This window comes from Mus caroli, chromosome 12 (genome assembly GCF_900094665.2).
Source record: "Mus caroli chromosome 12, CAROLI_EIJ_v1.1, whole genome shotgun sequence".
Taxonomy (NCBI): Eukaryota; Metazoa; Chordata; class Mammalia; order Rodentia; family Muridae; genus Mus; species Mus caroli.
The window spans coordinates 99,799,292-99,814,674 of NC_034581.1; the positions used below are offsets into that span (position 1 = coordinate 99,799,292).

General features: G+C 51.8%; 1 long non-coding RNA gene across 1 annotated transcript in view; it reads left to right on the forward strand.

The window, feature by feature from the left end:
* The first annotated feature begins 2,968 nt into the window (after positions 1–2,968).
* LOC110307483 overlaps positions 2,969–15,383 on the forward strand; it is a 47,590-nt gene continuing 35,175 nt past the window's right edge. The window contains exons 1-2 of the long non-coding RNA XR_002379399.1: positions 2,969–3,331; positions 3,608–3,937. This is a non-coding gene — a long non-coding RNA (uncharacterized LOC110307483). The remainder of the gene's footprint in view (positions 3,332–3,607; positions 3,938–15,383) is intronic.

The window sequence follows — 15,383 nt, forward strand, 5'->3', positions numbered from 1 at the left end:
TGTGATTTTGAACCTGTAGGATTTCCTCGCCTTCTCCTCTCCTGCCCTGTCTGTTGTGTGCTATTCTGTTCTCTATCCTCGGAGGTCAATGCCTCGTTATGTGTGATGGTTGATTGAACCTGGAATCAACTGAAAGGGAGGCCACTGGGTGCTCCTGTGAGACATTTTCTTCATCAGATTATTGAAGTAGTAAGAGTTAGTTTGAATGTTAGTACCCCCTTCCATTGGTGGTGGTAGTGGTTTTGGTTTTGGTTTTGGTTTCTTTTTGCCTGCTTGCCTTCACTCTTGTTGGCAAGTGCATCTACTTTGTTACTGGCTCTGCTGCATCCTTCATTGTTACTAGGTCCCAGCTTTGGGCTTCCAATGTGGACTAGAGACCAGCCCTCCAGAAATCATCAGGGCCTTCAGCACTAGACTGGGGCTGCTGAGACATCCAGCCTCATATACTGAGCAACTACCAGGGTCTCAGTCTCTCTGGCCTAAGATAGTCCTTGTTCAACTACTCAGACCATATTACATAGCCAATCTGATAAATCTCCTTTTAATATTTGCTCATCCTCTCGGTCGGTTCTGCTGTTCTAGGGAGCCCTGATTATTATACTATGCCTGGCCCATTCCAATGAATAGAATGTCCTCCAGACTCATCGAGGATGCCTCGTACGACAAGATTTCATTCTTTTTTTTGCAACTGAATAGTGGTCTCTTGTGTCTATGTTCCACAGTCGATCCATCTGTTGTGGAACGTTTGGATGGAATCCATAGCCTAGCTGTTGCGCATACTGCTGCATGAACGTGGTCGTGTGGATCTATCTCATCAGTGTGCTGAGTTCAGGATCTGGGGGAGGGAGTTTGCTCAGGTGGTAAAGTGCTTGCCATAAAAACACAGACATAGTGGTGCATGTCTGCATGGGTGGTGGTGTGGGGGGGGGGGCAATTTCTGAAGTTTGTCGGCCAAGTCGTTCTAGCCAAACGGATTAACTTATGGTTCCTTGAGAGAGCCGGGCTCAAATTTTAAAGGCAAAGTGCTTTGGAGAAAAGACACCAGGCCTTGACCAATCAGCCTCTGACCTCTGCATACATGTGGACATGCAATGCCATATGCATACAGCATATGAACACATACCTGCACCATATAACACATACACACACACACATACACACACACACACACACCATGTTTTTTTTTCCTGTGATACTAAAAACTATGACAGAGACTCAGACAAACTAATCAATTACCCATCTCCCCTGCCCTGACTCTCAGACATACTAATCAATCATCCATCTCCCCTGCCCCAGCTCTATGGCTTCTGGAATAGTGAGTGGGGCCTGCAAATGGCTGGGCATAGAAGAGACTCTCTGAGGTTTGGGTATTATAAGTACTGGACTCCCTGGCCAAGGGACATGTCAGATTATTCCTGCAAGCAGGAAGTTAGCGCTGAAGAAAGCCGGTTGAAAAGCTGCCATCACCCATAAAAACTGGGGGCAAACTCAGAGGTGTTGCTCCCAGTCTCGCTGAGAAATGTCAGAATATAACTGTTGCCCCAGGGGCTAGGAATGACAGCCGTTTTCTGTAGAAAAAAAAATGCTGTAGGGAGAGGGTGCTGGTTTCTATTTGGAAGGGTTAGTAGTGGGTTCAACAATATAGAAGAATAAATGAACAGAGAAAAGCCCTGTTTCGGGGCCACCCCTGACAACAAAAACCTCAGTGGCCCCTCCCCCACCCCCATTCTCAAAGTCCTCCTGGAGGGAGGGGCTCCTCGCTGCAGAGATACTGGGTTAAGACGGGGATGTGGGTCCTGGGCAGGTGCGATTCTCTGGAAGGTCGGTCTTCTGCCTCCACCTCCTCATAGTCACCCCAGCCAGGACAAGAACAGCAGCCTTGGAGAGAGTGAAGGATGAGGCTTGGTCGGTCCTCAGGGAGGAGGCAGCTGTTCCTGCTCTGGGGCATTAAGGAAGGGGCAGGATCTTGGCAGGTTTGAGAGTCCTTTAGAGATGGCAGAGTCCTTGTATCCAGCTGAATCCAAGGGTCTGGGTTCTACCTAGAGGTACCCACTGCATTTGAAAGTTTGCCTCACCATCTTCGGAGGCTGTGGTCCCTGTCTGCTTTGACAAGGGCTCTTTTGTGGGCCTTAGGGGTGCATTTTGGAAAGGTTCTGGAGAACCAAGAGACACCTTACAGAAAGCCTAGTTACAGTACACTTTACAGAAAACGCTTGTTCATATTTAGGTACCCCAGGGATCAGTTCTTAGCTGACTTTTGGGGATGAAGACTCTATTTTGGTTAGGATGTTAAGTTACTTTGAAACGTCCTATAAGCTGTAAAGATTTAGGCACGCCTGGGCCTGAGGCCCAGTCTGGCCTAAGAGGCTGCAAATCCTTAAGGAGGAAGGCACATGGAGGCAGGTTTTTGACCTCCTGCAACTAGACACCTGATCACTGGTCGGGCACCACGGGGAGAGGGACAAAGCTGTCACTACCTAGCAGCCATCCCCTGGTCCCCGAGAGGTAGGAGGAGCTCGGTGACATAGTCCAGGGCTTCCATGATGAGCACAGCACAAGAACAAAATGTCCAGGAAGGAGAGAGGCAGGCCAGGAAAGGGGTGGCGCCTCTCTCACCCAGGTCCCTGGGTCTCCAAATACTCCATGTGGGTGGGGGCGTCTCACCCACACCCACACGCCCACAGCCACATTCGCTGGCTCACCTCTGCATTCCTGTGAGCGGCAGGCCTCCATGGGCCACATAGCCGCCACCTGCTGCTGTAACCCCAGCACAGGGGAACCTGCATCACCCTTTTCCCTCCATCCACCCTCACCCAGGAGCAGGTTCCAAATCCTCGGGACCAGGCAGGGGCCACGTCTTCCCCGGCCCACTCCCCAGCAGCGACGTGGAGGTAGAGGGAGGAGCTTTTGCCGGCAACGCCAGCTTCCCCTGCCCCCTCTCCCTCTAGAGCTCCCCTCCTCTCCTCTTTCATTCCCCTCCTTATCCTTCCTCTTCTCTCCCCTCCCTTCCCTGCCCTTCCCCTCTGCCGCAGCCCAGCTCCTAGCGCGTCAGCCTGGGCTTCCCGGAGCGAGTCGCTAGGTAACAGGGCTAGCTCCGCAGACCCGGGCCAGGGAAGCCCGCGCGCGTCGTCAGCATCTGCGCCGAGGGGCGGGGGACGCACTGACACTCCCCTATCGGAGCCTGCAGACCCTTCAGCTGGTTCACAGTCCCCTCCCTGGATGCCTTAAGGGTGGCTATTGCCATCGCGGAGTTGCCCCTCCCCTGCGGGGACCCCGACGTCGCCGCCCCTTCTCCTCCCACGCTGGTCCGCACCACTCTCCGCACCGCCAGGTAGGCGACCCTCCGCTGCGGTTGCGGCGGTGGCTGCTGGTAAGCTGCGATCTGGAGCTGGGGCGGGGACTACGCCACTAGCGGAGCGGCTCGGGCCACAGCGGCCGGCGGACCGGCCATGTGCTAAAGTTTCTGGGGCTCGGCTGCCCGGCGGGTGCGCGGCGCGGGGCGCAGAGCGCGGTGGGTGGGGCGCGCGGTGCTGCCCGCCCCCGGCCCCCGCGGGGCGCAGCTCAGTGTGCTCTCTCACGCTTTCTTTCTCTCCTTTCCCGGGCGCAGCCACCCTCCGAGATCTTCCCGCCGAGCCCAGGCGCGGGGCATGAGGAGCCCCTGGGTGTCGCCTGCAGACAACCCAGCCTCGCGCACACCTCGCCAGTCGCTGACAGGGACATGAACAGCATGATTGGGTTCCGGTGTCCAGCGGCCAGCCTCAGCCGGAGGCGGCCAGTGGTTCTGCGCTGCTTGGGAGAATGAGGCAGGAACCCACGGCAACCTCTCTCTCCTCCTTCTCCTCGCCTTCCTCTGGCTCCCGCTCCCCGGACCCGGGCCGGGCTGTGGCTCTGCTGCGTGCCCTGCGCGCCCCCCACCTGCCTCCGGATGCTCTTCTCGGTAAGCCAGGCCTTTCGCCTCGGGAACAAAGCCCCTTCACAGGATTCGGAGGCTGCCTCCGAGCCCCCTCTCCAATCACTACCCAGTGCCTGGAATCTGTCCCCAAACCCTACCTGACTTCTGAACTGCCTAGGTGCCTTCAAGACCTGGTGTGTTTTCCTGGGTTCTCTGGGAGACAGCAGCGGGCTTAACGCGCAGGCAGGCAAGAGACCTGTTTGGTCTAGATAAGCATCTATGTGTGCAACCTGGATTCGGACTTAGTCACCAGGGGGAACTGGATGTTTGGTGAGTGTTCAGTCATTGTTGGGTGGTGGATCTCCAAACCGCTCCAAGGAAGTAGGGTCCCCCCTCTCCATATCTCAGAGGAGGAAACTGAGGCCCAGAGATACTGAATGTGCTAATCAAGGTCACAAGGTGGGAACCAAGGTGCTCACCACCTCATCAAACTGATCCTTTGGTCACACACACGCCGGCTTTATCTCCTCCACTAGCTGCTTCCGTCTCAAGAGCCGCTGCATGTGTGGGAAACTACTCCTTCCAATGACGGCCGAGACGGAATAAATTACTAGTAGAATGTATGTGTTGATCACTTCTCCTTTTAGCGATGGCAGTCATCCTTAGAAGCCTCATCTTAGTTCAGTTGGAAGGAATGGAGGCGTCGTTACTACATTTTCCTTGTGGTTTCTTTCTGGGCTCTGTTTTCCAGGGTCCTTGGAGGATGCGGAACCGTTTCAGTTACCCCCATGTGTCTTCCTTCTGTGTTGTGTGTCCCAAGCAAGTTCACCCTCACTCAGCCTTTTCCCGTGGGTAAAACCCATCAGCACCGCCCAGGCTGCTTGTGCAGGTATTAGAAATAGCCTCTTCACAGGGGCTGGGGGCTGATTCCAAATGGCCATAAGGCAAGCGCCACCTGGGTCCTGACTCACAGTTGCCATCTGTCTGTGTGTCAGCAAAACTTCACACTTCTTCACCTAGAGGGAGAAGGGATAGCTTTAATACAGATATGAGCCTCTCTGCTCACCTGTGCAGCACGTGACTCTTCGCCCAGATGCATGTAGATGGTCCTAATCAAGATCGCCACGGGGGAATCGTGTGGTCCTTGTCTGAGCACTTGCTTAAGGGCTTGAGTGTTTAATTCGTCTGTCTACACCATGTGGAAAGTGATGGTGTTGGAGCCGGGGCAGACCTTCTGCCACAGAGGACTCAATGCCTATGTTAGGGTTAGGTTGGGTGATGTTTCAGATCCCTCTCAGATCCAGGACTCTGTGAGTAGAAGAACTAGTGGGCCACAGGCCTGAGCTAGGGTCTGGGGGTCCATCAGACACGGACATATGTAAACTGAATAGACAACTGGTTTCCAGGAACAGTACTCCCTGACGAAAGAGCGGTGAGAGTCTGGTTCAAGCCAAAGGAGGTGATGTCTCAGCCATAGTGCATTATCTACTAGGTTAAATAATGGCTATAAAATGTCCCTAGGGGCCAGACTGGGGTTATTGGATAACTTAGGCATTTCAGTGGAAGAGATGATGACATTGGCCTCTAAGAACTGATAAAATTCAGTGTATCACCTTGAAGTACAGCAGGCTGGGAAGCAACATGGCCAACAGGCCTTGCTGCCCTCTGAAAAGGATCGGTTACAGTTTGTGAGTGAACTCCAGCCGGAGCCACCAGTGAGAACAGGGTGATGCTTTGCTCTCCTGGCTCTGCTCTCTGGTGATTATGTTACTGACCGGTGGAGTCCACAGAGAGCATTCAAAGAAGCCGTGAGGAGAAGGGTGGCCGGCTGGCTCCTCAGACCCTCACTGGATTGCATTTTATTCGGGGCTGCTAATAGAGCTAAACGCATCAAGTTGACCTATGGGCCATTAATGGGTTGTCATCGGTCTTTTTAAAGATGTAGATTAATGAACCTCTTAAAGCAGTACTGAATCCCAGCCTGAATGGACACCCGCCACATTTTCCCAGAACCTCAGCTCCCAGCAGGGTTTGGTGGGTATTTGAGAGTCACAAAGCCAGAGAAAAGCTTCCTTTATTTGTAACGTGCTTGCTCGTGGGGTTCTGTGAAGGGAAGACGGTGCTTCTGGAGGGGGGTGGCATTAATCTCTCAGTGCTGTGTGTTTTAGGTTCTCATGATTAACGGGTACAGTTTTGAATAAAAATGAGTGCAGAGAAAGGATCTTCATTAAGTTAGTTACTCCCGAAGATGACAACGTAATTATGGAATAACGATTTTTGGATCCTCTCTCATGCCGCTAGCACACAAAACTGGATCACACAGTACACCATCGATCCCCGTTCTGATATTTTAATTTTTAATTTCATCCGTTTCTCTCACATCTCACACTGTGCTTCCCCCCACCCCGCGTGTGTGTGCGCGCACGCGCGCGCACACACACACACACATGCCATGAAAGTAGACAACACACAGTAGAGTCTCCCTTTTCAGTTTTGCCCCGCTAAATCCACTTCCTGTCTAGAACTTCTCGAAAGTCGAGCACACAGTACCTTAGGCTGACCTCCGACTGAAGTATGTCTGAGGTGCTTGGATTTCTGTGGCGAGGCAAGAGGCTATGTATGGTGTGTAAATAAGTAAGATGAAGGCAATTCCTTTATGGGCTCACTTGTCTGACAGGGAACGAGGCCACTGGCTTCTGTGCTGGCAAGGCATGCTCAGAGCTGTGAGGTCTCTGAGGTCTTCCGTGCTACACAGTGATTGTCACATCGAGGTACTTGAGCAGAGCAAGGGACTGGGGAACTGGCATTCATCCTCTTGTGAACTTGGCTTTGTAGCCTGGGACAGTTTATTCCCTCCTTCCTGGTCTTGACTCTATGATGCTGCTTTATTCTTTTACATAAATGCGTATGGTTAGTAACGGATGATGTCCTTCGACTCTCAACTCGAAGAATCCTTAGAGTTTGGCCATAGCCGGTTATTAATAGATCCGGAACGCTGTGTGCACTCGGGTTACATAACGCTTTCAATTAGGCATCCATACAAACAATGAAGACCAGGTCACTTTAAAAGATGCATTTTGTTGGCTGAAGTGAAGCCTCGGTGCCCTGGGTGCGTGATGATGGAACTCTCATCCTGAGAGATACACGCGTGGTTCCCTCAAACTTACCTGAGAACACCGGAATGAGCTGTGACCCTCTCTGGGATCCATGTGGCAGGAGACACAAGAAGGGTTATGTAATTTGGGTCAGTGGGGTAGGAAGAACATGAAGTCCTAGATGCAGAGCCTCAAAGTCAAGGGACTTGGGGATTTTGCCTTGTTCCCAGGCTATTCCTGGAAGGTAAGGAGGGAAGATGGTAATTACTGCTTGCATTTGTTTTGAAAATGCAAAGTACTTAATTAGAGCCCTGAGTTCAGTAGAAGTTTCAAAGTGGTGAGGCACAGTGGCTTGGTATTTCTGTCAGTATCTTTGTGCAGTCAGCCCTCCTGTGTCCTATGGGTAGGTAGCATGTTGACTGGGGTCAAGACTTCCTGTTGAAGTCATTTTTCAGCTAGAGTGAGAGGAAGCAGCCACCAGACCTTAAACACCTTGGCTCTTACACTGTCTAGCTCCTGAGCTAGAGTGCACAGCTGGGCTCAGAGTGTAGGTGAGTCTTCAGCTAACTGAGGTATCAAAGTAGCACGGCCTAGACCACTGTTGAGAGGACCCTTGAGGGGGAATAAACCACCTCACACTGTAGCTCGCGTCCTCTGGTGCTGCAGTGTGTCTGTCTGCTAACCAAAGTGTGCCCTTCCTTCCAAATTTTTAAATAATACCACTGTACTAAAAAAAAGCACGTGGAAGATTTGATGTACAGACCATATGGAGTGATTTAGCTATTGATAGACTTCTGAATTGTACTTTAGAAAAAAAAAAAAAAGGATGTCAGATTTCTTTTAACCGAATAATGTCAAATTGCGAGTGTCCCCAAAGAGAGTCAGAACTCAGCCGAGTGTAACCTTAAAAAGGTTGGTGCCAGTTGTTCTTTGGGGGAAGAGCGAAAATAACTTCCCCAGGTCCCACATGCCCCTGGGGTTCTGTGGGAAGTGGCAGGCAGATGACACCCCAGTCTCTTTAGAAGGCACTGCAAGCCTATACCTGCTGACAAGGGACACAGACTAAAGGTTACATAACAGAAACTTTCAAAGGTCGGTTTCTCCGCCTCTCCCGGATGCCAGTGAGTTAATCCTTCCAAACAGCACAGGCAGGGGATAAATGGGAGGCTTTCAAAGTCCACCTTCAGTGTGGAGGAAGCTCAGGACTCTGGGAGCCTGGGTTCCGACTTGGTGACCATGGTGGTGGGTTAGCCGTCGAAGCCGGCCTTGGAAATGGAGCTGTCTTCGTTCTTTTCTGTTGGCTTTGGATTTGCAGAACTTTTTTCTGACCAGCCCTCCTCCCCCCCCAGGACTGGAGACTGCCAGGTCTCACCTGCAACCCACAGTTTATGGAGACTGAAGGCAGATCACTGGGATACATGGTCACTGGCTATGTGGCTTTACATTCTAGGAATGAAAACTCAGTCTGGATATTTTCTCCAGCAGCTGAACGTCCAGTTCTGGTGTCAGTTTTACCGGTGTCTTCCTAGTGATGTCTTAACAAAAGAACACACACACACACACCACCTCCTCTGGACTGCCAAGCTGCTCCGGTGCCAGAAGCCTTAAGTTTCATGAGAGGTGATTCATGGGGTGCGGTGGGGGGTGGGGGTGGGGGTGGAGCCAAACAGAACGAGATAGAAAACTTGATGGTGATTCAGCTGTGGTCCATAAAAAGCAGCAGTCTCCCGCCGCTCAGCGTGGAGATTTTATTTGCTAAGTGAGGCTTTCCAGGACTTGATCCCAGTGAGAGCTGAGGAGTTCAAACTCTGAGAGAGCAGATGGGTGCCTGGTAGCCCTAGTGAGATTTTTTGGTACTTGTAGAAAGTTACTGACGCATCAGAGCGTGTGAGCATTGGGAATTACGCAGAACCCGTTAAGTTGATTGGATTTAATGTTCACGTCTAACATGATCACAGGATTCCTTCAGCTAAGCCACTCTAGACGTTCATGTTGCCTGCGCAGGCCGTCAGACAGATGTCAGTGACTTTCTGGGTTTAAGCCTCCACCTGGTCTGGCCCTTCCCGCTAGAGAGGTGTGTGTTGGTGCTTGACGCACTTAGGTGATGGAAACCTGAATCTCAAGGTCAGAGTGTGGCATCTCTGAGGACTGATGGAGTCCTAGTGGGTTTTGTTTCTTAATAATCTGATCTGCGGTGGTGAGCTGCTGCCCTGTGCACCTCATTTAGCATCAGGAAGCAAAAAAGCAAACAGGGAATGCCCAGGGCATTTTCCCATCAGCCCCGAGTCTCAGCCTGGATCTGCTAATGTAATCAGGGGATCTCACCGATGGCTCACGCTTCATCCAGCGGAAGAGAAACTGGTAGAGCTCAGATTGGCCTTGCCATGCCTGCACCCCCCACGCCAGGGCTTCTTTAATTCAGAAAGTGGATGACAGTGGTGATCATTGTCTTTTGATGAGAGTGACAGCTCTCAGATTTTTAAATGAAGCAAACTTGCTTTATTTTAAGCAAGGCACCGCATGCGTGGGCTTAGAATGATTTGTGAATGTAGGGGCATCCCTTCCGCTTGCTTTACTGAATACTTCCGAAACAGTAAGCCCTGTTCTGCAGTGCTGAAATCTGAACGTAGAAGTCAGAAGCCGACATCCTGGGCTTTCGGTCTGAAAGGCGGGAGTGGAAAAATCCACCCGCTTTCTGAAAGGGGGGAACTGGAGCCTGTGCCTCTGCCACTCTTACTGACAAGATCAACATCGCATCAGTCCAGAAAGTCCCTGTGGGTTGGGTGCAGCTTCTACACTCAGGCCTGCTGGAGGACACCTTTGTGGCACCTCCTGGAGCTGCGGTGTCCATCTGTGCAGTCCTGGCACCATCTCTTCCACCAGCGGCATGCCCCCACTCTGGTACTGCCTGATGAGCAGACCACACCATCTTCCTCCTTTCGGACACAAGCCTGTTGTCAGCGGCTTGGTGATAACTTAGCATGCACAGGCTCTGCTTGATGCGAAGCCACCATGGTAGACGCATATACCTTCAGCGTGTGTGCACATCTACATTACCCCTGCCCTTTGTCAGGGACACCATCTAAAGCCTGGAGGACTTAGCTGTCACAGTAGGAGCTGGAAGCAGGCGGGTGAGAGTGGGTGAGGTGTGAGTTAGGGGCTCCCTTGTTAGCTCTTCTTCTCTCATGTGCCTTAGGTGCCTAGGGCAAGCCAGCATCCTACTCGTGCCCTTCACGGGCTTCTGTACCCGTCTAGGCCGGGAGGCTGCCACTGCCTAGTGTCATCTTCCAAATGTGACCAGGTACCTGGGCCGTGCAGGCTCTGGTTTCTAGAACACCCTCCCTGTCAGTGTCACCTCAGGCACTGGTCATTTCTGTTCTGAATGCTCTTCCTAGAACACGTCCCATAGGTGGGATCGTCCCCACTCCCGTCCCCACCACACCTCTACCGTCCTTACACCAGCTCCCCCCCCAGCCTCTCTTCCTCACTGCCCGCTACATCTTGTTCCCGTGGGCCACACAATGGACCCATGTACCCCTCGGCTGGCTCAGTGCCTGCTGTGTCCCTGTAAGGCTCTGCACCATCTGGTCTTGAGTCTCACCTGCTCTCCCCACCCCCCTCCGCCCCCCACCCGCCCTCCAGCCACACTGGCTTCCTGGCCAGACTTTACTCCACCTGTTTGCCCAGGTGTGCCCTCTGAGATCCCGGGTAAGGTCATCAGACAGGAACTGCTGTCTTCTGCCCCATTGTTTGAAAATCCACAGAACCTGTTCTCTTGCCCCTCTGGGACAAGCCTGAGCTTCCGCCTCACCATCCCAGCAAAGGCTGACTTCGAAGTAGCTCCTGTAATTTCCGGCATGGTGTTATGGAATGACTCATCATTACAAGGGCTGGATTGCCAGGGTGGCTGTAGAAGTGTCTTTTAGGAGGAGTTTCTAGAAATAGACTGTGTCTCTCTTGGGCTAGACTATCTCATCAGCTGTCTTAGACCCCCGAGGCCCCATCTTTGCTCTCCGTTCCTGACTCACAGGTCCCTTGCTACATCTAGGCACTGTCGTGGATCCCGGATACTAGTCTGAAGTTTTTAGTCAGCCAGCTCTCTTGCTTTCAGGCAAGTCAACAGTGTCCCTCTCTGGGTGGCTTTATCTCTTCTCCATCATAAAGAGAGCTCCCCCCATTTGGTTCATCACCAGACCCTCCTGGTATCCTGGTTGAGCAAGTCACACTCGGCCTTACCACTTTGTGACTGTCTGAGAGATGGGACTCAAGGATCTTAGCCTATGATTGGGAAAATGGGGTCTTCGGGGTGGAACGTGTGGCTATCCCGTGGAGCTTCAGTTTAGTGCCTGGAAGCCAGCCTCCCCACCCAGCATCCCCTAAAGGCCACAGAGACTTCTTGTTGGGAGCCGACTCTTAGCAGAAAGCGGCTGTCATCTCTGCAGCCATCTCGGGCTATTTACTTACAGGTGGTACTTTTCCACCCCGATGAGAGACTTGTTTTCCTAGCCTGATGTTTTTGCAAGAAGCCCACCACAGCTGAACACACTCTGATAGCATCTTTTTTTCTCCTACACATCCTGGACCTGTGGTTAAGTGTCTCCAGCTGCACTCCCCAGCAAGTGCATATATACCCATAGTTGCCTTCCAATAAACGAGACTTGAGACGATAGCCTCTGTTGTCTCCATTCTTTGAGTCTCTTGCTCCTCAGTCCCCACTCTCTCTCTTGCAGACCCCGTTGACCCGTGGACCTGGTCAACTTCTTACATTCCCACCCTTACCTATTGTGCACACACACGAGCATGCATGCATGCACACACACACACACACACACACACGATCCCAAGAGAGAACATAGGAGCTGTCATTCTAAATTGTTCATCCAAATACAGTCATGTTTTAGGGGCTGGAGAGATGGCTCAGGGCTAAGAGCACTGGCTGCTCTTTCAGAGGACCCAGGTTCAATTCCCAGCACTCATATGGCAGTCCAGATTGTCACTCCAGTGCAAGATGATCCCATGCCTCTTTTGGCTTCTGTGGGCATACTGCATGCACATGGCACACACACACGTGACTGTATTCCTCCCCATTCATACATTTAAATCTAGATTCCACATAGGAAAGAAAATGTGTATATATGTCTTTCCCAGTCTGCCTCAGTTTACTTAACTGAACGATCTCCAGTTCCATCTATTTTCTCGCAGATGACGCAGTTTCATTTTATGATCCAACCATACTCTCTGCTTTCTTTACCCTTCCTTTAGATCAGGGGCACCGTGGCTGGTTCTGTGTCTCAGCTGCTGTGTGTGGTGTCGCAGGAAGCAGGGGTGGCTGGGTGTCTCTGTGGTGTGTCAAATCGGAGTCTTCCGTGGATATCCCGGGGATGGGCGGAGCTACACCGGAGCATGGGTCTTTCTTAGCACTGATTTTCTCTGAGTTAGCAAACGTGGTCCCTGTTTGTGCTGAGAGACCAGGGGCAGGAGGCTACGGAGGATGAAGGCAAATGAGGTGATGTTTGTTCTCAACAAACTCGGGGACAGTTCGGAGAAGCCTGATATGTAATTATCTGTAGTTAATCAGAGTGGCTGGCATGCCCAGAGAGGACAGAGATGGAGAGTGTAGATTGTCTAGGGAGGATGCAGATGATGCCTTGTCAAGCAGAAAGGGAGGGGTAGCATTTCCGGTTGGTGGGAAGGAAGGAATGAAAGCAGTAAAGGATGGGGGGTGGCCAGTGCTGCTGTAGGCTATGGTGCTGGGCCAAGGTTACTCAGGCAGAAGGAGGGGCCAGTCCTGTAGTGATGGGATTGGGTCTTGAATGCCAGGTTCAGGGGTGTCTCCTATCTTACAGGTGACAGGGAACCATGGGAGGTATTTGAACAAGAGTTTAGGCTTTAAAACAATGTCTGGCATTCCTGATCCTTGGTACCCTGCCACCTAAGCATAGAACAGCAAAGACAACGTGTGGAATGTTGCAGAAAAACCATTGCAAGCTTGACCGTCAGGTATGACCGCCAGCACTGCCCCTCTGTTTGCGCCGTTTGTTCCCGCCAGCTGACCTTCCAGGAAGGTCCTGTTGCACGGACCCTGGCTCCCTTGACCTTGCCAGACTTTGCCCAGAAAACCAGGTAGACGCTGGCTGCAGCCCGGGCTGCCCAGCTCTTGTGGACACTGGCCAACAGGAAATGGAGTGGGCAGTGTCCCAGCCTGATTCACTGAGCCGTAGGGCTCCCCGTGTCTCTGCAAATGCAGTCAAGATGCTTCTGGCCTGAAAACAGCTTCCCAGATCCACGTCCACAGCTGAGAGAATCCAGGGCACCAGTCTCCCAGAGCTTTGCCCCAGCAGTGGCCATGACGGGTGGGAAGAGAGAGTCAGTGTCCGCAGCCACTAAGACTGGATTTGAAGTGCGCATGCTCAGTGGGGCAGGCGGCTTATGCCGAGTAGGCTGGAGAGCTAGGCCAGGGGGAAGCGAGTCCTGGGTCACAGGTGGTTACACTCATGGTCCCTCCATTTTTCCCACCGACCCACCCAAAGCCCTACTCGCCAGTGGACAAGTCACGTGGGGTTTTCTGGGAACTGTGTCTCTGGCAGAGAGGCTTCTTCAAGTCAGGCCGGTGAGCTTGCCATGCCAAGAATAACAGGCACAGGAAGAGGTGCCCTCTGAAGGGTTCCCGCCCCTGCTGGGGACCTGGAGAAAGAAACACAGCTGTAGTCATCAACAAGACCCCCTTATAGGTCAACAAACTAAAAGACGAGAGGTAGGAAGAAACTAGCCCAGTCACCTAGGGACTATGAATATGAGGGGGACTCAGTCACTTTGCAGCCAGTGTAGTTACTGAGGTTGGCTGGGGCGCACAGCTGGCTTGTGTCTACCTGAAAATAGGCAGGCATGCTCACCCAGCTGTGCTGGCCACGGGCCCTGGGCATGTAACTCCTGCTCTTTTTCTCCCTTGTGGAACGTATCCCCAGCTTTCTGGCTCTCTGGATGTTTATTCACTCCTTGGTTTCTGAAGCCTGTGTGGGTCTTCAGTGCTAGCGAAGAGGGGAACTGGGCAATCAGCTGTTAAAACAGAACCAGTTGCTAAAAATCCCTGGTTCTTAGTTAGGGTTTTACTGCTGTGAACAGACACCATGACCAACAATATTTACTTGTAAGGACAATGTTTACTTGGGGCTGGCCTACAGGTTCAGAGGTTCAGTCCATTATCATCAAGGCAGGAGCATGGCAGCATCTAGGCAGGCATAGTGCAGGAGGAGCTGAGAGTTCTACATCTTCATCTGAAGGCTGCTAGCAGAATACTCACTTCCAGGCAGCTAGGACTAGGGTATAAAAGCCCACACCCACAGTGACACACCTACTCCAACAAGGCCACACCTCCAAATAGTGCCACTCCCTGGCCCAAGGATATACAAACCATCACACCCTGTGTGTGGTAAGAGCTGGGTTTGTGGTCTGTGTTGGAGCTCTGAGGTTGTGGTGTAGTTTCAGGTTGCACCCCTGGGTTTGGAGATGTCAGAGCCCCTACACCTTCCCAAAGGTCTGCCTGAGTTATTTGTGGGCATCGCCCTCAGGGGCTACCCTTTTACTTGTAGGTTTCTTCTCTCCAGTACCTGGGACAAACATAATTCACACTTTTAGCAATTGCTGTCTACCAAGTATGGCTGAGTGACGGGTGCTAGGTTTCATGGGCATCTCAGCTGGGCTTTGTCAGTGACCTGGCTCTCTGTGCTGCCATGAGCCTTCTCAGATGCATCCTCCCATGTGTGTGAACACTGGATGTCCTTTCTGCCAGCTGACTACAGCCAACACCTTGCTGGGCATATCTGTACCTACAGTTCCCGCCCATCTAGTATCTGTCCCTGTGCTATATAGAAAGTGAAGGAATGGTTTGTAAGCATTCCCACGTCATTATCCCCAAACTTGGCCCATCCGGTGTTAGGTAAATTATCTTGACAGGTCCAGTGCTTACTGCAGTTCTGTGTAGATGTGATCCACCTGGTTCTGAATGGCACCGGTTTGCCATCTTTATTGATTCCTGTTTTTAAAGAAAGGAGAGCAGAGTTATTAAAACCAAAATAGTGGAAACCCAAAAAGAATTCAAGGTTACACTAAAGCAATAGTAAGAAGTGTGAGTGTCAAGCAGGCTTTTAGGGTTAGGGTTAGGGTGAAGGTTATTGTAGCTGCACATGACTGTAATCTCAGTACTTGTTGGGTGGAGGCAGGGGGATTAGGAGTTCAAGGTCATCCATGGCTGCAGAGTGAGTGTAAAGGCAGTCTGGGATATGTGAGATGCTGTCTCAAGAATAAAAATAAAAGGAAGGAAGGAAGGAAACCAAAAAAGACATTTTGAAGATCTTTCTTAAGCTTGTTTTTCTGGGCAAGGACTGGGCCACTTACAG